Source organism: Otolemur garnettii, unplaced genomic scaffold (assembly GCF_000181295.1).
Source record: "Otolemur garnettii isolate 467f Iridium unplaced genomic scaffold, OtoGar3 scaffold00015, whole genome shotgun sequence".
Classification (NCBI taxonomy): domain Eukaryota; kingdom Metazoa; phylum Chordata; class Mammalia; order Primates; family Galagidae; genus Otolemur; species Otolemur garnettii.
The window spans coordinates 22,840,488-22,863,841 of record NW_003852410.1 but is presented as its reverse complement, the minus strand read 5'-3'; the positions used below and the strand labels follow the sequence as shown (position 1 = coordinate 22,863,841).

At 39.5% G+C, this 23,354-nt stretch overlaps 1 protein-coding gene across 1 annotated transcript in view; it reads right to left on the bottom strand.

Annotated features, from left to right (window-relative positions):
* The window catches only part of ADAMTS9 (ADAM metallopeptidase with thrombospondin type 1 motif 9), a 172,315-nt gene that overhangs the window by 47,076 nt on the left and 101,885 nt on the right, over positions 1 to 23,354 (bottom strand). The gene's annotated exons all lie outside the window — the stretch shown is intronic.

Sequence of the window (23,354 nt, the reverse complement as noted above, 5' to 3'; positions counted from 1 at the left end):
TTGAATAAAATGCTTTGTAATTCACTGATTGGGATAAAGGTACATTTCCAAAATACAACTGTGTCTAATTTCTTAAGTGATTTAAGGAAACTCTTCAACCGTTTTCCAGGCAAGAGGATAAACTCCCACTTTCCCAGTCCATTGGGAAGAGGTGAAAAAGGCATGTTAGGATCTGGAAGGTAAGCTCACAGGTAAGTCCGTGCCAATTTCAGGAGACAGACACTACCTTTCAACTTTGAGCTGCAGGTTCACTGAAGTGTTTTAAATGTGACCTTGTCTGACCACATATAAGAAACTTGACTTTGATTTCAGATTAGGTTTCTCAGAAAGGTTTAGGAATCAAAGTGCCCAGGGAATCAGGACAAAAATTTGATATGACAGCTTCTTGTAGAACAGGCAAGAGGCTGGCCCCACTGAGTGCGCTGAGATACTCAACGTCCATTGCCTCATTAGTGACCACAGAAGTCATTACCACTAGGATCCTAAGCTGCTGGCTCAGGTTTTCAAGACACATTATTTCCCAATATAATGTTCTTGCTTTTTAGAGGGAAATGAGTTTAAGAATGAACAAAATGTGAAAATGAAATGAAAACAGTTTTCAAGTGCCACTGTCTTCTAGTCATGATTTATTTCCTCCACTAACTTTGTGATTTTTAACTTAAATTCCCAATGTGCCCTTTTATGCTTAATGGATAAACAGCACCACGTAAAACATGTAGCCTAATCTTAATTCAACCACTATTACCAAGCATGCTCCAAGTTACACCACTCATAAATGTCCCAGAGATGTTTTTCTAATAAACCCAAATCATTATAAAAATTTCAACAGCAGCAGATAGAGAAATATAAAACATGTATTAATACATCTGGCTTTAACTTTTTAATTTGAGGAAATAGAAACATTGCTGTTTTGATTTGAACTTTCATCTTTTGAGTATTATGATTTAGTGTAGTCATTCTGAAGATCTTAATAGAGCAGTGATTTTCAGCCAGGGCACACCGGTGTGCTGCAAAAAATTTTAATGGTCATTAATTAAATTATTTACAAAAGAAGTTCAAAGCACAGTAAGTATATTCTTTTTGTAACTTTTTTTTTAATCAGCATAATTTAAGTGTGCCATGGAAATTTAACTATAGGTTCGAGTGTGCCGTGAGATTTAAGAAAGGTTGACAAACACTGAGCTAGGGGATATGGCATGAAAGGAACCCAGTGTGACTATCTATACCAAATACAATTTCAACCCACGGTGCTTTGACATATGTACAAAGACTTTGGGATATTATTCTAGAAGACTTTTAGAATGTAGTTCACAAATTTCTAAGAGTGGAATAAGGATAGATAATCCCTATTATTAGTGACCAATTTTAATATTTAAAATGTTATTTTGATAATATACAGGCAACATTAGAATTTGGGATGAGTTCATTTGTTTATTCAACATTATTGAGCACCTACTATGTTCCAGAAATTATAAAAAGTACAGGAGTGATGAAAAAACTCACATAGTCTCTGCCCTCATAGAGCTTACAGTGAGGGAAACTGAGATAGATGATGACAAAAAAGCTGGACATGGTGGCTCAAGCCTGTAATCCCAGCACTTTAGGAGGTTGAGGCAGGAGAAATGCTTAAGTCCAGGAGTTAAATATCAGCCTGGGCAATATAGCAAGACCCTGTCTCTATAAATTATTAAAAATAAAAAATTAGCTACTCAAGAGGGTAAGGCAGGAGAATTGCTTGAGCCCCGGGAACTTTTCAAGGAACTGTGATCTTGTCACTGTATTTCAGTCTAGTGACAGAGTTAGACCCCATCTCTAAAAAATATACGTACATACACACACACATACATATATACCATGTACCATGCATGTACCATAGTACATATGTATATACCATGTACTATGTATGTGTGTGTGCATATTATAATGAGTATCCATTGAGACGAATCCTATGAAACAGAGCAGGCTGGAGTGCTTGGAAGAAGGCTCCCCAAGGCAGGTCCTGGGGTCAGACCAGCAGAGCTCACAGGCCATAATAACGAGTCTGGATTTCCTTCTGCACGAGATGGAAAATCACTGAAGAGTTTCAAGCCCAAGTAAAACATGGTCTGATTTTTGTCTCAAAAATTTTACTTTGCAGAGTGGAGACTAGATATGAATCCAGTGTGAGTGGAAAGAAGGACAGTGCTTGGGAAGCTACTGTATTTGTTCAGTATTTGGGTTAGGGTGAGGAAGGCCTGGGTCGGGGAAGTTGGTAGGTTTAAAACTGGAACATTTTAGGCAGAAATGATGGGTTCAATGTGGGGTGGAGAGGAAAGGGCAACACCAGGGATGACTTTCAGCTTTCTGGGTTGGGCAACTGGACAGACAGCCATAACACAGAGATGGAGAAGACTCGAGAAATAGCATTGGGAGTAAAGGTTATACATATTTCTAGGAGACAGATTGGACTTATGGAATCATGGGTGGGAATGCTTGACTAAGAGGAAGAAACATAGCTGTCTTAGAGTAATCAAATGGACAGCAAGAAGTTAAAGCAAGCCTGTCTATAGGGATATTCATTTCAATATACAAACAGTCCAAACAAGCTGTCCCTTAATATGAAGGACAAAAAGGGAGTTGATGAAAATGCTAATTTAGGAATCAACCATGGACATTAGAGGATACAGCCTAAAAGCAGGCAACAAATCACAGAGTTATAGACAATTTATAGAATTACAAAAGGCACAACTCCTTCACATTTATTATATGCTGGCACTGCCTGAAAACTTTGTATGCATTATCTCAATTAATTATCCCAATAACCCAATGACACACAACAGTAGAGACAGGTCCTGTTACTGGAGACAATGGTATTTTCAAAATAGTCTAACCACCCTACATTATGTATTGCCTCCCACATGACTCCAACACAAGTGGACACGTATCTGTTGGGGGCAACAACAGCATAATAAAAAGTAGTTAAATTACCGACAACCTCCCTGATAATTTACCTGAGGTGCAACCAACATCTGCTGCTAATGAATGGAAAATGGATGAAGTAGTTTTTAAATATGATGGCTTAAAAACTTTTAAATTATGTGGATTAGCTATAGCCTACCCATTCCTATGTGTGTTTTTCTTATTTGGGGAATAAAGACTTGTAAAAAAAGAATGCAGTACTTCAGCATGAATCATGGCATACCTTATTTGCCGAACATTGTTAAGATCTACCGGTGATAAGGAAATTTTCAAGGTATATAATCTGATAGCAAACATTCTTCTTTTAAGGTGTTCTAACTTACCCCAATGAAAAAAAGCAACTGCTCAAATATAACAGGCTTATTAATGGATTTATTATGACTTTTAAAGGAGCTGTCATTTTGATAATCAAACAAATACAAGTTTCAGCTCTTATATTCTAAGGGAAATTTCCAGTCCTTTCCCAGGCATTAACTTTTATATCAATGAGCATCACTGAGGTAAACAGTTAAATTTAGTGCGTCACCTAGTACGTGTTATTTACTGGCTCCATATTGGAGAGTTCTGCTGTCACAAACTTTAATTCCTTATGTTTGCAGCTGAAATAGCTTCCTAGTTTGCCAATAGTACTCTTTTTTTTTTCCCCCCTCTCTCTCTCAGGGAAAAAACTCAACTTGTATAAGAGAATGATTCCCCCCTCCATCTTTGAGCAAGATTCTCAAATAATGTAATCTCTGCTTGTTACTTCGAAACACCAAGGTCAGCATCCCAAGTGTGTGGGCTTTCAGGCATTTGTTTCTGTGTGGCCCGTTTGAAGGGGAATTGGAACGTGCAGCTTTGTTCAGATGTTGTGTTAACACTTTCCGCTAACCAAAGTCTAAGAGTTTAAAATCCTTGAACTTCAGTTCATCTAGTGGAAATGAAAGTCAAGACATGGGCAGTCTGTTCTGAACCTCTACCTGAGGCTTGCTCTCTTAAGTAGTAGCAGCTCTGGATGCTGTGTGGATAGAGTTGGGTCTGGTTTGCTTTTCCAGGTTTCAGGGGTACCCTGCATCAGTTATACTGAGGGGCACAGTCTCTGAGTCATGAAGAAGCCAGCAAACCACCCCGTTGCATCTGCCTGAATTAGAAGGGGTGAAGAACCAAAGAAAATAAGATCCCCAGGGTTGCTGAGGCTGCTGAGGACCTAGATACCCAAATGAAGATGGAGCTCCACACAGAGCTGGTAAAGATACTGTAAGGAATCGAGGACGAATAAGAAGGGGAAGGTGGGGGCCGGGCATGGTGGCTTATGCTTGTAATCCTGCCATTCTGGGAGGCTGAGGCGGGAGGATTGCTTGAGCTCATGGGATTGAGACCAGCTTGAGCAAGAGTAAGACGCATGTCACTTCAAAAAAAAAATAGCCAGGTGTTGTGAGGGACACTTGTAGTCCCAGCTACTTTGGAGGCTGTGGCAAGAGAATTGCTTGAGCCCAAGAAGAGTATGAGGTTGCTGTGAGCTTTGTGATGCCATGGCCCTCTACCCAGGGGGGAAAAAGTGAGACTCTGTCTCAAAAAAAAAAAAAATTAGGAGGTCAGGATGCACACAATATAGCTAGAAGGAAGCTTCTATCTGGGGCTGGAAGATGCTGGAGCTTAGAGAAAGCACTGGATGGGCTGGGGTGGAGACCAGGACACAGCAGCAGCAGCAGCTGCTGGACACGTGTGGGTTGATGGGTGGTGCAGAAGAGGCGCCTGGCACAGTGTCTGGCAAGGTTCTGCACATCCGGGTGATGCCCATCTCCAAGCAATCCACATGGGTGAGATTCTGTCTATGTGAAATGTGTAGTGGGCATGCTGATCAACTGGTCCACATTTCCACCTACAGGACTGGGTGACAAATAGGTTGGAAATAACCAGGACTGAAAGGCTAAGAATCACGCCTCACACGTTAGAACCCTTCACTACGCTAAGTCAAGATTCTTCTTGTCTAAGCATCTTTGACAATCAGATGGATAACTGTCTCTCTGAGATAGGTGAAAAGAGCTCTGTTTTGAGATAGGAGACTAATGGCTCTTCAAGGTCTTTCCCCTGTAATTTTGCAGAATATAAAAATGATATTTACTTCACTTCATTTAAAAAATGTCCATTTGCATCTTTTCATCACAACAATAAGCTCTTCCTCATTCTGTTCTCATTTGGACTATGTTTAACAAAGCATAAAATCAAACTTCATCAGAAAGTATGTTATCAGAGAGGATGCTGTGCTTACATGCAAGGTTTAGGACTGCCTTTGCCAATTACAGCGACCAGTGATGACTGCATGAGTGTCACACCACTAGGAAAGGCAAAAGGATGCCACCCTGTACCTACCATTCCATTGAAAGAACCACATTTAAATGCAAAGATACAGGCTTAGGGATCAAAGTTTCAAACACAGCTCAACAAAAGACCCGGAAAAATTATGTGGGCTTGTCACATAGCAAAAAGCCAGTAGCTGCAACTCACCCATGTTTATTTACTGCTTTCCACTTTGTAGCACATCGACAAATATTTATGGAAATGAATGAATATACGAAAGCTGGAGCCATCACAGAAGACATGTACTATAAACTAAATGTCATGTTTTTGTACAGGTTAGAAAGAACCACCTGGAATCTGACTCATGGTGCTAATGCTGAACTAATTTGGCATAAGTTATTTAGATTCACAAAGGCCACCCAGGAGTACTTTCAGTTTGAGCCGAATTTCTGAAAATCATACCAGCAGCTTGCGTTACATTCATACTGTGACTAAGATGCTGGGCTGAAGAACACTGGCTTCTCATTTAATCCTGACAGCAGCTGGTGGCTTATGTACTATCAGTTTTCTTTTACACAGATATGGAGATCGAAGGTCAAACAGGTGACATCCTTTGCCCAGGGTCACAGAGCCAGGAAGTAGTAGAGTTAGGCTTCAAAGATAGCATTTCTGTCCCTAGAACCACCATTTTAATCTTTAAGCTATATTGGAAAGAGGGCTTGGTTAAGAAAACAGGCTGCTGACCTCCACCAGCCCATGGTGAAAAGAGAAAGCAGATCTCAAAAAATACAGGACTATTTTAGAGTGGCTATGCAACGTGAACGGTTCTGACTTGGATTCTTTTTTTTCATCACACCTTCAGCACCTTGCAAAGAAGCCACCAAAAGAAGCACATATTCAATCCTGCCAGTGAAGGGCCACCTTTCCCCTTGGCTAAAACCACACCTTGCTTTTCTCTTAGCCATCTTTGCAGGATTTATCAACCCCATGAGGCCTGCCTGATGCCACACAGTGAATTATGAATTCTGTGGACTAAATGAAAGGCTGCAGGTTGTAAATTCTGGCCTGCCAATCCCCAAGGAAAAACTATCTCAAAGATTATTCAGTCTACCTATTTATTTCACAAATTCAAGACTAGAGGAAAGAAGACAAGGCATGCTAAATGTCCCAAAGCAAGGTAGAGGGGACGCAGGCTGAGGAGGCTTTGTCGCTAGCAGGGGCACCATCTGGCTCCAGTCACACTCAGAGTCTGGGGTCGGGCTCCGGTGCTCTGCACACTGCTCAGAACCCACAGCTAACCAGACACAACTGGGTGTGTGTACACAGAGCTGACGTGATGGGCAAGGAACAGCCAGGCAGGTATAGATTCTGTATGTGTGGCTTTGAGGGACTGCCAACGGCCAATATAAACAAGAATGAGTTAGTGGCTGGGCACAGTGGCTCACACCTGTAATTCTAACACTCTGGGAGGCAAAGGAGGGTGGACTGCCTGAGCTCAGGAGTTCGAGACCAGCCTGAGCAAGCGAGACCCAGTGTCTACTAAAAATAGAAAAAAACATGGCCAGGTGTTATGGTGACGCCTATAGCCCCAGCTACTTGGGAGGGTGAAGAAAGAGGATTGCTTGAGCCCAGGAATTTGAGGTTGCTGTGAGTTATGACACCACAGCACTCATGCCTGGGGCAACAGAGTAAGATTATGTCTCAAAAAAGAAAAAAAATTATGAGTTAAGATCAAATTCTGAGGGGTGACTGAGCCTAGGTCCTAACAAAGGAAACAGCATCTGGTGCCTGCCTTCACTTTGCTCTAACATGTAGCACATTTGGGAGTCAGACAGACCTGGGCTGGAATCCCTCCTGCCACACTGTACATGGTGCCTGGGGAGGCAAATGACTTGGCTTCTCCCAGCTCAGATCTGCTGTCTCTAAGATAGGACAGCAGCAGTATGTATAGCCAATTATACTGATTAAACGAGACGATGCATACAGAACTCTCTGTACTGGCCAGGTAGCATACATGTAATAAAAATAATACATGTTGTCACCATCACCACTACTACTGCTTCTACTCAGTAGAGTCTTGTAGAACATCTACCATGAAGTTAAAAAGATGAGTATTTTAAAAAATACATTTTAAATAATGAACTCCAAGATTTAAATTCTAACACACACATTGATGGGTAAAGGACTTTGGTAAAACCTCACACCAGTGAATGAGGAAGTGCTTTCTTTTCCAAAGGTCACAGAGAACTCCACAGAGCAGACATCAATGTTCAGATTCCTTCTGTAGCTTCCTTTTCTCTTAGAGGCTGTTACTTATTAATAAGGTGTCTTCTCAGCAAAGGAAAGGAAAGGCATCACATCTGAATGTCACATCTCTTTCTATTCCATCATTCCCTGCTCGCACTGACTGTCTCAAGAACTACTGACAGTTCTCATCCCCCCCCCACAAGGAAACATGTTTATTACAAAGGATATTATAAAAGATACAGGGGAAGAGATGCAAATTCTCATTTGTTTTTGTGATGTCATTTCTTCGATGGCCTGAGACACAGAATTATTATCTGTGATGACCATTAGGAAATACACAGTCACTTCCCGGCCACACTCTACCGGCTTTGGGAGCTGTCACGGTCCTTTATCAAAAAAGCATATTACCTTAATGGTAATATGAATCCATTTAGAGGGGTTTTATAGGACTTCTCACAAAACAAGAATGACTCTGAACAGGGGCAAGAGGGACCAAATATTGAGGAGGAAGGGACAGAAAGCTTTACCAGGAAACAAGAGCTGTGACTTCAGGCTGTAAAGCCAGTGCTGACAGGCCTGCCTGATGGCTGTTTGTGGCTAGGACCACCCTGGCACTTATTATCATGAAAAGGAGCTGAGAGCCAGGAGAGATTGGCAGGGAACACCAAAGAAGAGAGCGGATGTGAGAGTCACGGTCATCACTGCAGCCAGATGGGGCATTAGGCCACCCTCCCATCCCCATTGCACCCCAATCCCCCCAGGCTTTGTGATGCTACAGAAGTCTATGCAGAGGAACTAAGAGTCACATGCCAACTCCTGGAGCACATGCAGGCCCAGGCACATGCTGTCAATACAGGGGCCAAGTAGGTGGCCCGGCAGATGCCCAGCAAGGGAGATAGCAGGGCTAGCAAAGGAGGGGAGATATGGAGAGGGACTGGTACCTCCCACCCCCATTACCCTGGGAATCCCAGGACAAGGGACACTCCAGTTGCCCCCCCTCCCTATCTCATAACATAATAACTTCATATTAGGGGGCAAATTAAATTTTAACATTAAATTAGTTATGTAAAATCCAAATTGAGGTTCTTCTTTTTCTGCGAGAGTAAAAATAATATACTTTTCCTCCCCTTCTAGAGAAAGAAAGAATCTCCAAATGCAGTGCCCCATGACCCTCTTGTGCCCTTGGCTCCCTCTCTTCCCAAGAGCACTGCCTATTTTTGTCAGACTTCTTTTCCTTTTCAAGGGTAATACGGTGACTATTTGTAACCTGACTTCAGCAGAATACATGTTGGCATTTTTCAGGAAAGAGGAGATGGCAGTGTAAGAGCCCCCTCTGAGCCTGCCTTGGGTTATTTATGAAGCAGTCTGGAGGACAGAGAGGGTAGTGGGTGAGATATTTGTTCCAGGATCCTTACTCTCGGCTGTTCCAAAGAGAGTGAAGAAGCGTCTGAGTAAGTAATTGATGGGAAAGTTACAGCTGGTAGGAACAGTGACCAAAGTTTCCTGGTACTCTCAAGGTGGACTGTGATGGAAGGCCCTGGACGGAGGGTTCATGGCTACCTGGAAATGACAGCAGATAGATAATAGCACTAGGGCAGACCCTCTTGACTTGACTTATGTGACCGCCAAAGGCTGTTAGTTAGGAACAGGCCTGGGAAGCTTCAGCCACATTTGGAAATGCTTCTAGTCTGCCCCTGGATGTTCACATACCTAACAATGTCCACCCCTTGAACTTTGACCTCTTTCCAAAGAAGCTATCTATGTGTCAGTCAGGCATTTCCAAGACACAAGGACAAATTTCACTAAATTGGCTTATCCAATCTTATTTTCTTTGTCCATCTGGCCCTTTATGAGCTTGGTGTGAAAGGAACACCTTTTCAGGCTGGCATGCCAAATACACTATACTGAAAAATTCACAAGATTTTGGGAAGCAGTTTAGGTAACTAATCTCCTTTTGGGTGGATATTACTATTAACCCTAGAACTGAGATGTGTATATATATATCTGAGCCTATATCCAGAGAAATACATCTTACTAGGAGGGGAAAAGGTCATTTTAACCATCATTGAATTAGACGCTCGTCCTCCAATTTTGCATTGCTCTATTGGAGTTCAGACAGCAGACAGTCACTCTCAATATATATTATTCAAGTCCTTTGTGGCTTTTCTTGTCACCTGTTCCTGCCTATCTTTTGGTAAAGAAACAGCTCAAAATACCAGTATGAAAGGACAAGATGAGAAGAAATAAAAATCAGCGAAAAGGTAAATGGCTTACAACATGGAAGACTTGGCATTAAAAGTAGATGAAATTGTGTTTGATAGTTTTCTGCAAATTTAAATGATTCTTCCATTACTCTGAGATGTATTCAAATGGAAATAGAAGGAATGAGTCAAAAGAGGGAGGGAGTTATGAACACGGTTTGGGGACAAGTCAGACCTGGTTTGATCAGTACTCTCTCTTCCTTTGCCACTGTCTGCAAAATGTGTATCTATACCACAAGCATCTACAATTTCCAATTCTGACAACAGAGATAGGAAATGACAATGAATATGCATGTCAAACTTAACATATTCAAAACAGAAATCCTAATCTTCCTCCACAAATCTGTTCTTCCTATAGACTTTCCTATTTCAGTTGATGGAAACCATTCTTTCACTTGCCCAGTTCAAAAAACTTCGAGTCACTTTGACTCCATTCTTTCTCTTATACCTCATATCCAAACTCTCAGCTCTCCTCTAGAACTGCCTTTTTTTCTGAGGGTGGGGGATAGGGTCTTGCTCTGTTGCTCAGGCTACAGTCACCATACTTCACTGCAGCCACAAACTCAGCAATCATCCTGCCTTGGCCTCCCAAGTGGCTGGGACCATAGGCACCTGCCATGATGCCTGGCCATTTTTTTCTTTTAGTAGAGACAGGATCTTGCTCTTGCTCAGACTCCTGACCCCAAGTAATCCTCCCGCCTCTGCCTCACAGAGTGCTAGGATTATAGGCATGAGCCACCGTGCCTGGTGGCACTACCTTAAAGATCCATCAGAATGCTTCTCATCATTTTCCCTATGATCATTGTTATCTGAGCCACTGCTCTCATCTGAGTTACTACAATGGCCTCGTAATAGTCTCCCTGCTCCCTACAGATGTTCCTCCTGTGCCCTCCTCTGTATTCAGAAACCGGAGAAATCCTTTCAAAAGAAATTCATGTTTCTACTCAGCCCCCACCCTTCACTCACTGCGGCTTCCTATCTCTCACTCAAGGTGAAAGCAAAGATCCTTCCAACGGTCTGACCCTCTCCTACCTGCCCTTGCCTCACAATCTATCTCAGCTTCCTCTGTGATTACCTATCCAACTATTCAGCTACACTGGCCACTTTGCTATTGCTAAGATGGCACTGGCAGACTCCTGTGTGGCTTGCTTTTCCTTTCCTCCATATCCTTGCTCAAATGTCACCTATTCCCCAAACCTCCTTGAAATTACAGTTCTCATCCCCTTTGCCATGCTATTCCCTGTCCCTCTTCCCTACTTTATCTATGACACTTAACATTGTCTTTCATAATACAAATGTTACTTTTTTTTTGGTTTGTTTGTTATTTATAGCTTGTCTCTGCTATCCACTAGAATATAGGCTTGACCAGTTTAGGCTTTTTGTGTTTTGTTCACTCCTATATCCACAGTGCCTAGAACAGTGCCTGGTTTAGGGAACATACTCAAATATTTGTGGAATGTTCAAATGAATGCACAAAAGGGTGAATAAACAATAGAACAGGACCCAGAGCCACTTATCTCATGAGAATAAGGATTAGGCAAACACTCTGCACAATGCTCGGTTTACTGTCAGAACCAAATAAATAACTATTGCTCTATCTCTTATGTCCATTCAGTCCAAAACTGGCCAAGTGCTCTCATGGTTTAATATTTAATTCACAGCTACATAACTACTGCACAGGGAACATCCAAGGGGAAATTTATCTGAGAATATAACACAAGATAGACAGCAGGCAGAAGCTAGGAACTTAGAATACTTCAGTGCCCTACAGATGTAAGACTAATGCTGAAAGTTCAGCTCTCCCATGGGTTCCACTGGATAGCCTGTCATGTAATATTGTTTCTCCTTCCCAAAGATGCCACATTAGAGTACACTTTTGCCCTATGGACAAATGTAGATAAACAGACTGAAAATGGAATACAAAGAAATGCAACAGACAAGAATGGATTTTATGAAGGTCAAGTATTTTTTATTCTCCACTCTGGTTAGTGACATGTAAAAGCAAAAGCCTGAACTCTCACATGTGTTTCAAAACAGATTGTCTCAGTTCTATACTGATATTTTTAATTTTTTTTAAGTTTTCTTTCATTTGGAAGATGGTTCTGAAAGTATGGGATAGCCAGGATTATAAAACCAACATCTAACTCAAATTCTACTGAGTTAAACTCAGCAGAATGAAATCATGGCCATCTTCCTACACACTATCTAGCCAGCCCCCATCAAGCATATCTCTTATGAGGGCTCTTGTTACCCAGATATTAGGATCAGGACACCTGCAGAAAGACGTAGTTTTCTTAGCTCAGCAGGACTTTCTCTTACAGATGTACTAATCTTCATCATTCTGGGGTGCTATAAATGTCTATGGGGAAGTCCATCCATCTCAGAGCTTTGGTCTGAGATTGCTAGGTGACCAAGTCCAATTTTTGACTTTCTTTGAAAGCCAAGTATAAAAATGTTCTATTCAGAAATGCAAATATTTAGCTACCTCTGACTTGTGATAAGTAAAATAAACAAAACCAGGAATCTGGCTAAAAACCCTTGGGAAACATTCAGATGTCAAAGAGTAGGTTTGGGGGCCTTTCACAAAGCAGAGGAGAACTAAATCAGTTTCTACTTGGGTAAGGGGTGGTTTTTTTATGGGTTCTAAATCAAAATTAGTATTTGTAGAAGTTTTGAAAGCACCCCCATGAAAGGCAGTGGGAAAATATATGAGTTTTTGCTGTCCATCAGGTCTGGATCCAAGAATTACAGATTATATAATGTTGGAAACTTGCTTAACTTTCTCCCTGCACCTCAATTTTCCTATCTGCACAATGGATATAATAAGATCCATTTTGCAAGCATTATATGAGGATTAGCAATAATGCATGCAAAGCATCTGGCCCAAGCTGTGGCTCACAGCAGATGTTCGATATATGGGGGGCCTTTGCTATTCTTTTCCGCTTCCAGTCCAATCCATGTGGCTGACTGGTCATCAGTTGATGACTGTGAAGTGCAGAAACTCATTCAATCAGAGAAGCGAGCTTTGGTGGTAGCTGTGTGTTCCTGTTTTTTGAGGGAAGATTTGCAGGTGCTCAAGCCTAGCCTAGAGTCACTGGTAAGATTATACTTGGACAAAAGTCAAAATTCAATGTCTAATTTTAAAGGGCTTTTGACACATAGGCAATTTAATGTTCTAATTAATTCTGGATGGTGGCATCCACTGCCTTATGAAGAATCATCTCTTCTATATTGGGCACTAGTATATAAGTCTATTTTCTAATAAATATTTCTGTGGTCTTTCATCAAATGAAGTTTGATCATTATGGGGAAAATCCAATGTTCCATTACAGCGTAAGTGCCACCATAAAATTTCTGAGGTTGATGACAATATCTTGGGTTCATCTTGTTTGCCCTTCCTCTACCAATAGATTTCTTCTCTAGTGTCAAAGCTTTGAAGTCACTGTTAGTGTTTATGGCCATTGTTACAGTGATCTTTTTAAAAGAAAACAATTGAGATTGATTTTCCTCCTAGGACCAGGAGATACATCATCTAAAATGTTCCCTGGCCCTCTGATCTCAGGGTTACACCTGCCATTCTGAGTATATATGTGTGTATCTGTGTGGCATGGAGGTTGGGCTTAGTAAACATATACGGCATTGGCCACCTTCTCAAGGAAGTAGATTTGCAGTATGGACGAGAGGAGGTACAGAGAGATAGAACTAGAGAAACTTTCTTTCCCAGAAATTTATGTACAGAAAAACCAAATTAAAAGTCACACATCTGGAAAAGTTGATCACCTATGTAGTTTTCTTCTGATGGGTTAAAAAAAATAAAAACAAGAACCTTAGCCAGTGGGGAAATAATGAACTGTGGAAACTTGATCTCTAAAATATAACAAATTCTCTTCCTTGAGGGGGAGGAACAGAACAATTTTGTAATCTCAAAGATTTCTCTGACTTAAAAAACAGGGATTTGGTTTCAAACATGTGTAAGAAATGCTGTAGCCTATACCCACCTAATGCCTGTAAGAATGTGGAAAGTGAAATTTTGCTATGAAAAATCCATAGAACCAAAACTTCAGACCTTGCCAAATATTCACAGAGGGGGAAATATCACACACACCCCCAAATGTGAACCATTGAATTATCCTAAGTTCTCAGGTGAAACTTCACCAAGTTTTCAAAACTGAATTGATTTTAATTGACGTGGAGGTGGCGGGCACACAAAACTTCTTTGCAGACGGGAGTTATGAAGTGCCTCCTAATATCACTTCAACAAAGTCAAGGGCTGAGAGTAAACAGGTTGGGAAGCCCCGGTCTATAGAGAAGGTGACGTGTGCAACATGAAATCCATTCCCACACACAACAATGCAGATCCCAGTGGCAATGGACAAACATGCTCTTCCTCCCTGACATCATGTCCGTGACCCTCCACCCAAAAGGGTTCCCCGACATGTCATGTCTGATTCAAAGACAACCAAAGAGTAGGAAATAATAATTTCACTCAGAAAGGACAAAGAGCAACACAAGAATAGGTGAGTTGGCTGGGTGGGGGCTCTTTATTCAACTCAAGGAAAACAAACAGCACACATTTTTAAAAAATCTCTTTAGTTTTCAAAGGAATTTGAACTTTGACTTGGTAGCAGATTTAAAAAAGGGGGCAATCTGTGTATGGTCAGATATTTACTGGAAGTTAGTAACAAGACTTCCAATGAAAGTCTGGATTTCCCGCAAAAAGGACCATTCCTTTCATTTCAGCTGCAGGAGTGGGAAGGGGATGAAGGAAGAGAGGAGAAGAAAAAAGAGAAAATCATGAGGAAAAAGCCAGTGGAAACGTAGGATTTTATTTCTGTTCTCAGTGTAGTACCCTATATGCGATAGTGTAAATCTGAGATTAAAATCAGCTTCCTAGAATGTGTCAGGAATGTTTACATTTATGAAATAAATCCAGAGCTACTCTTTCCTTCCTTGTGAGGAAAAATACACGCTCTGAACGATTTATGTTCCTTTAAGAAATTTTTCAAAATAAGTTATTTTGAAACTTATAGAGTTATTTTCAAACTTATATATTTGAAACTTAGAGAAAAATTGTGACAACATCATAACAATCTCCCTTAGACCTTCATGGAGAGCCACCAATCACCAACATTTCACCACATTCCCTCCTTCATCTATGTATATGTCTATGTATATCCATTATCATTTCGACTTTACCTGAACAGTGGGAGAGCAATTTATGGACATAATGTCCCATCATCTCCCAAACTCTAGTCTCCTTCAATCAAGGATACTCTCCTACATAAACACCATTGGACTCTCCAAGTCAGAGTATCACTATTTTTACACTACTACTGAACAATCCTATATATATATTTTTTTAATGATTCCCTTCTACCAGCGAGCTCTGTATTTCCAAACTTCTAGACCAGTGTGATAAGGGATTCAGTTCCTGAGTAGCTGGGCTCATTCATTCATTCACTGATTTCAACTTTGTGCCTACTTTGAGTAAGGCACTAAGCTTGAACTGTGGGCCTCATCAGCTAGAGGAAATTAAGGTTTAAGGCAATTAAATGATTTGGGAAACAATTTGCACTTGAAATGTGACCATGTCTACATCTTTTTCTCTGTCTTAGATAAGGTAAAGAAAGAAAATCCACCCATTCTGTTTTTTCTCCTGTTACAATTCCCTTCTCTTTATCTTACCAAGTGCCCAAATCATAACTATGTTTTATCATTCACCTGCCACATGGACTAAGGAATAGGGCAGACCCTGAGAGAAGGAAGGGTGAAGAAAGGAAGAGAATGCAAGGCCAGGACTGAAAGTGGATGACTGTCCTACCAATGGGGACAAACAAGACTCAGCATTGCTAAAAGAAAAGTTCAGCTTTTGTAGCTTGGTTTTTGCTCAAGAAATAGTTTGGAAGACATTTCGATGCATTTAATGTGTTTAATTTAAAACAGAATTACTAGTGTGAGATCATTTTTTAATAAATTTTAATTTCATCATTTTTCATAATTCACCTATAGTGCTTTAACATCTTACTTTCTACAACAAATCTCACTGCCACAAACATCTGCAAAATCTCATCTCTGACAAAATTTGATCTGTGATCCTAATTATATACTTACTGGATAAACATTTTTATTATCCTAAGTTTTTCCATTTCTCTTTGTATATTAAAAATGTCCTAAATGTCACCCAATGTGTGATTGATACTCTTTTCTCAAACTCTAAATCTTGCTCTTTACCTGGTTTAATTTTAAAAGAAAAAATTTCTTATATTTATCTCCAATGTGCTTGCTCATCTCCTGAACAAAATCTGTAAATACCTCAATTATTTCCAGAATGTTTTAAGCAGTTACATGCTGGGTAACAAAAAATCTAAAATTGTAGACATTCTTTTTCTACAGAGGTTATATTTCATAATTTTACCAACTATACATTGCCATAAGGGGATTCTCTCTGAGCTAAAATCAGTGGTTTGAAAGTCAGAAAATTCTGGGTTCAAATCCTGGTTTGACCACTTCCCAGCAGTGTGAAGTGCCAGATTCGAGTAGTTCACTTCTCTCATGGTGTTGACTTCATTAAGTAGAGAGGATTCCATTAGACAATGTGGGTGCACTGCTTGGCATAATTCCTAGCACAAAGTAAATGCTCAAAATATAAGGAATTGGCTCAGCACCCATAGCTCAGTGATTTAGGGTGCCAGCCACATATAACAGGGGCTGGCATGTTCGAATCCGGCCTGGGCCTGTTGAACAACAATGACAACTACAACAACAACAACAAAATAGCCAGATGTTGTGGCGGGAGCCTGCGGGAGGCTGAAGCAAGAGAATCACTTAAGCCCTAGAGTTTGAAGTTGCTATGAGCTGTGACACCATGACATTCCACTGAGGGTGACATAGTAAGACTCTGTATCAAAAAAAAATATCTATATATCTATATATCTATATATATGGAATCATTATAATAAAAACATCAAAATCCTCCCTATAAATTACAGGAGGAAACACACTGTACACAATTAAGTGGGGAAAAATCAGCTGTTTGGTGGGTAACTGAATCTATCAACTCATTCACTTTATGAGCTATTTCAGAAGAATGTGGTTTAGGGACAATTATTTAAGTTATTTCTCACTCTAGCGCTTAGACAGACTGACACTGAGCATACTAGATTAATGTTTCTAAAAAGCATACCCCCTGCTCGATTATAATTTAATTGAGGATGTTGCCCTAAAGAGGGAAAGAAAAAACACTTTATGTGGTCACTAGAAAAAGAGAGTTGATGACATTCTTAGTGAAAGTACAGTCAATATTGATGTATACATTTAATTTTTTGGGGGGGACATTTAGTATAGGATATAAATATGAATGGACCCCTAGGATTTGTTAACACTGCAGAGGCTAAGTTCTGCAAAGTGATGACAATTACAGTGATACAGGAGATAGTGCCTCAACTTTCTTTCTTCTGATGTGTCTTTGAAACAGAGCCCTACAAAGCTAACGTACTCCACCTTTACCTACTGGGTTCAGTGACTATGAAAAGCTGCCTTCCCCCAGATTTTTATTTCAAAGAGGGAATGAGCTTTTGGAAGTCAAGCTTCTATGTAAGGCGGCTACCTGGTGCTTTCCACTTCTGCCTTTAACTAAATCACATCAATCAAGCTTTGCCTTTTCAACCCACTGTACATATAAACATGCTTTCTCCTTAACTGAACTTACTGCCAGGATGAACTTGAACTCTGAGGCATTAAGAGGAGAGTTTGTTTTAACAGCTGCTTTTACAATGAAAGCTCTGGAGTTACTACTCTCAAGACAGCTGGTTCATACAGGCTCTCTTTCCACTGTCCTCTGTTTTTTCTAATGCCCAGCTATCAGGGAACACCCACCAGTTTTCCAAAACAAAGGCACAAAACACAAGAAGGGCAAGAGAACTCTAATCATTGGATGCAAGGGATTCATCCTACATGGGGACTCCTTGTGTGCTGACATAAGGTTTTTCTCCCCATTCTATTTTCATAAGTTTATTAATTCCTTGGCTAGTTTATTATTAATTGCTAAAGGTGTCCCAATACCTTTGGAAAGGTTGCCTTTTCCAATGTGGTAGTCACTGGCTACACGTAGCTATTTAGATTTAGAGTAAGTAAAGTAAAAAGAAACCAAACCAACAACACAATTCCCTTGTCATTTAACCACATTTCAAGTGCTCATCATTAGACACAGGTGGCTAGCAGCTTCCATCTTGGAAAGCAAAAAGAGAACACTTCCATCACTGCAGAAGGTACTGGGCTCTGCTGGCCAAGGGGGCACAGGTGGCTAGCAGCTCCCATCTTGGAAAGCAAAAAGAGAACACTTCCATCACTGCAGAAGGTACTGGGCTCTGCTGGCCAAGGGGGCACAGGTGGCTAGCAGCTCCCATCTTGGAAAGCAAAAAGAGAACACTTCCATCACTGCAGAAGGTACTGGGCTCTGGGGGCAAGGGCACACCCTCTCTCTCCTAGGAGAAAGGAGATGCAGACCTTGCTGAGAATGATGGGTTTCTGGGTTCAGCCCACATCAGTTATTTTCCCTGTTACGCCCTGCACATCCTTTCCTTGGCTGCCCACTATCTAGTTTATAAATTTCTGCAAAGGGAAGTTCGGCCCATTAAACTCATTCAGACAACCATCCCGCTTTAGAGGAAATAACAACAAGCAAAGAAGATGGTGTGGCAATGCACACATTCCAGATCTTTTAATTGATATCACTGCATAACAAAGGGGAAATGTATTCTCCCCCCACTGAGGCTGGGGGCCCCACAGGAAGAAGGCAGAAAGTCAGAGCTGCCTCTGATCCTGGCTCTCAGACCACTGAACTCACATTTAGGTTCTAATGTGCTGGTAAATAGAAGCATATTCTCTGATAGGTTTTTTAAAGTTCCATGCATTGGCTAGGCAGCATTCATCACTGAAAATGACCAGGCAATTGAATATTTAAAGGATAGGATTGCTAACTTATATTCATTGAATAAACATCACCAGCAAGCATGAAGATATATACCCTAATAGCAATTTTTATTTTTATTTTTGTGGCCATGGTGGGGCGGCCAGACCAAAAAAACAAAATAGAAACAAAAATCCCCCAAACAGAACTGCCCCCACCCCGCCAGAGTATCAGTTCTTTAATTATATGTGTTTAATTTTCTTCATTTAATACTAAAATTTCTCTTGTCCCATTAGAATGACTAGTTCTGACTCAGTCACAGCTGTATCCTTAGCAGGTAGAATAGTGCCTACCCCACAAGAGTCACTTAAAAAGTATTTGTTAAAAAATAATGAGCTTTTTAAAAAAGGAATAACCTATAGTTTTTTATTCCTCCTCACCCCCTTAAAATAAATCTTTCTCAACTGTCCATCAGTCACTAATCTCCAGGATTCCCTCCCAGCCAATTATACCTGCCCTCAAGCTCTACCTCCTACTCCACATTCCAAAGTTTCTATTCCTTTCAATTTCAGAAGAGCAACTCCATGACACCAGTCAGGGCGAGGACCTGTACTCCTCCTCAGAACCAATAACCCTCCTGACCCTACTCCTCTCTGTGTTTGGAATTTTTAAGCCCATAAAAATAGAAATCTGTCAGCTACCATGAAACAGCTATCAGAAAGTAAGAATGGAGTCTTTCAGAGGCATACAGTCCCTGTAAATACTGAAAGAAAGTATTAAAGGCTTGGAAAGTGTTATCTCCAATGAAACAGACACAGGTGAGTGTTTTGATTATTCTGAACACACTGGAAACAAGTTCTACACCAAACTCAAGTAAACTTTGTAACTCCATATGTTGTAACACTTTGCTCCTTAAAAAACTGTCTTATTTTTCACATTCCACACTGATACAACCATATGATGTGGCTCTTCTTTTTTTTGAAAGTGCTGGCAATATGATTAAAATGTGTCTTCATTTTAGTAAAAATATAATAGGTATTAAAAATACATATGCATTGAATGTGATATTCCTTATAGTCAAAATCGGAACATAATCTTCCTAACATGGCTAAAATTCTATCTTTAAAATGAAAGAGAGGGATGTTTTGCCATTTTCTAAACAGTTATTTGATGTTTTCCATAATTGCTGGTTATAGGAATTTATCAATGATGATAATTAATTTGCATTTTCTGTTGTTGGAGTCAAATGGACAACGTCAAAATTAGCTAAATAATATTGAAGTTAAGAGCTTAGAAACTAATTCTGACCATAGGCTATTTCTTTCTACCAAAATAAGTCTATATAGTCAGTATGTTGACACTGAGGTGCTGTCACTGAAGTAGGTCCTCACTTTGGCAAACAGGTTCCTATCAGCACCTTCCCCAAGGGGCAGAACCAGAGCATCAGTGAGACGTGTTTGCTTAACTTGTCTCAGGACACAGTAAATACTCAGTTTAAAGGTTAGCTATTGTTATCTTCATTGCCTTTGAAGAAGTCATCTTATTCTTTACCTTGTTAAAAAAATTAACTCATATAAGAACCCCCTTATTTTGGTCTATTCACTCACAAATACCATAATAAACTACCATATGAAATGGAGGCCCAGCAGGGAAATGAAGCTATCATTAGGCCTCCAGGGTCATTTCTATGATTTAGATTTTTTTTTTTTGCCTCCCTCCCTGATTAGGCTCCCTTAAAATATCCAAATTTACTGCTATAGTACTTCATTTTTCTTAATAACAAATGCTTTCTGAAATGTAACACAGGTACATGAATAACAAAATTGACAAATGTTGTAAGCCTTTTACGGTTATCTGAACACAAAGAATAGGGCATAGTCAAATTTATGCACATTGGATTTGCTTTTTCCTGTACCCAGATTTTCTTATATGTTCAGAACTCTTTCTAATCACTCTTTTTGTCTTCTGGCTATGTTTTATCATTATCTACAAATTCAATAAACGGAGCATTCATATTTCATAGTTGAGACTCAGTGACTCAGGACAACAGTATTAGAAAAGAAAAAATACCCAACAAGATGTTAAGCCTCATATATTTTTGTTTATATAACTAAGCATCATTTCCAATTCAGAAATATTTTGTAAGGATCCCTTTAAAATACACAATTTAAAACTATCCAATTACATAAAGCTTTACACTTGGCTACTTAGATTTGAGGGAGAGATTATACAGGTTGCAGGGAATTTACAAAATTAAAATGTTATCTTTTTAAAACCAAAAGAAACATATACATTCATTTCTAATTCACATAGCCTACTTGCCTTTACAGTGTGCTGATAAACACTGATATTTTTAACATTGTATATAAAATTAAATAACATGAAAAAATAAATATGCTTTATTATATAAACACATAGAAATCTGTACCACTCAAAATATTCAGGAAATACTAGGCGTGACTGCTTAAAACTGTGTTTAGAAAACATGGTGGTGATATTTACAGTAGTTATTTTTTTCTACAGGACAGATGCAGTGAGGTTATAAAACACTGATGTCAAATATTTTCTCTTTCTACCTACAGAAGCTGCAAACTTTAATGTGAAAATGAGGTAGATACAAATTCATATGTTGGCCAGGCAGAAACAAAAGCACAGTTCCTCCACGAGCTCATAAATTTTCATTATTTGGGTGGACAAGCATTATTCCAATGCACCTAGAGCAAGGCTCAGAGAACGCTTTTAGGTTTGTCATAAAAACTCAAACAAGCAATTTCTCCTAAGGAGAACGACAGTCTCCCTGTGGTCCAGCAAGCAGACACATGGGCAGAACACAAAGGAACAGGACAGAACCATCTCAGAGATGTGGTATCACCTAGCAATTATCTAGTTGAATTAGCTTACTCTAGAATGCTCTGGAGTTTTAATCTACTTTCTGCTATGGTTTGATATAATAGAGCTCTCTTTCCTATTTATCCCTCTAGCCATGGGACTTGTGCACTGAATACTGTGTATTTTCCTGGGACTGGCTGTAGGAGTTGACAAAAAAGCATGTTAGCTTAAGAATGTATTTCAAAAAAAACTGCCAAAAAAAAAGGGGCCAAGGATACATTTTTAAAAAATAGAAAAGGCTGAATTCTTGAAGGATGCTTTTGAAAATCATGACTCTTAAACCTGCAATGACTTGAGGTGGAACCAAATGTCAGTCTATACTAGGTTCCCGAACCCTAAGTTCATAGACGCTTCATTTTAGGAACTCTGGAAGCCAAATTAACAGTGATCTCCTTCCTAAACACTGCTCTTTAGCAAGTGTTGAAGTAGGCTATCTCCATTTTGACCTTGGAGAGGGCAAATACAGCAGCACTTGCCTTCTGACTCTGTCTTCTGCGTGGGAGTCCTTAGGCAGAGAAAGCAACCGGGCAGAAGGACTAATTGCTACTCTTGGTCTCTAATAAATCTAATTTGCTTTCTGTTGAAAGCAACATGTTAGCACCTCAAATATGCTTTTTATTGTTGTTAATTTCACCATCAGTTACAAGGATGAAGCACCATAGAAGTGGCTTTATGGCTATTAACACAATTCACTGAGGTATGCTGAAATTTAGAATTACTAAGATATTATACTAAAGCATCCATAGAAATAAACTCAAAAGTAAATATCCTATAGTAAGAATCTGAAAAGCTGTCCTCTCACACACATAGTTAGGAAAAGGAATATATTACAAACATATCTATTTAACGAAAATCCTTTTGATTTAATTTGTTTTAAAAATCACAATAAAAAGCCTTGCAGAAGTGGCCTTCCCCCTAGACTGGAAAGGTTTTAAATATTTACAGAGGGTGTGAAAAATTTGTACACATTTTAAGAGATGTTATCTACACATTAGGTTTCTAAGTTGAATTAAAGGTACTATTACTGGTCAAATGTACCTAGACATAGTACACATATCTATTTTACCTGTAATTCGTCTACTTTTTAGAAATGATCAATTTTACTTTCAACAAGATCTCTTAAAATATGTATACTTCTTTTGGCACCCCCAGTATTTGAATAATGATCATTTTATAAAGAAAGCATTAAAATCACATATATAGCAAAACTATTTTAAAAATCCATGCACTTGCTTTTGTGCATACGAGAGCATTAGACTCTCTTTCTTCCTCTTCTTCAGAAAACTACGTGCAGACCAAGGAAGACTGACTACATTAAATAAAATTTATGTCTTCAGTTAAAATAATTCCCAGTTCACATTTTAAAATTTAAGCATTTATCTTCTTACAGAACCTTAAAAATCCTTTGGGTGGGATCTTGGGTAAAAAAAAGAATTGGTGGGTCAATAGAGGGAGGGTTGGTAGGGGGACCACACCTATGGAGCATATTGCAAGTACAAGTTGGATCTATCATGTATAGAACTCAAATGTCTTAACGCTGTAATTGGATAAATGAGGTGAAGGCTATGTTGATTAGTAGGATGGAAGCACTCCAATTTGTACAAATAATCAACACATTGAATCCCATAATGGCATAAATACATTCATGATCTATGTACAAAGGACTTAATAATAAAAAAGTAAAATAAAAAAAATTTAAAAAAATTTTATCTGTGTGTAGAAAGTGTTCATGGAAGAAAATGCTATGGAAATTAATTTAAAATTCTATAAGACTATGTTTTTTACCTGTTTCTCCAAATAATATGGAAGGA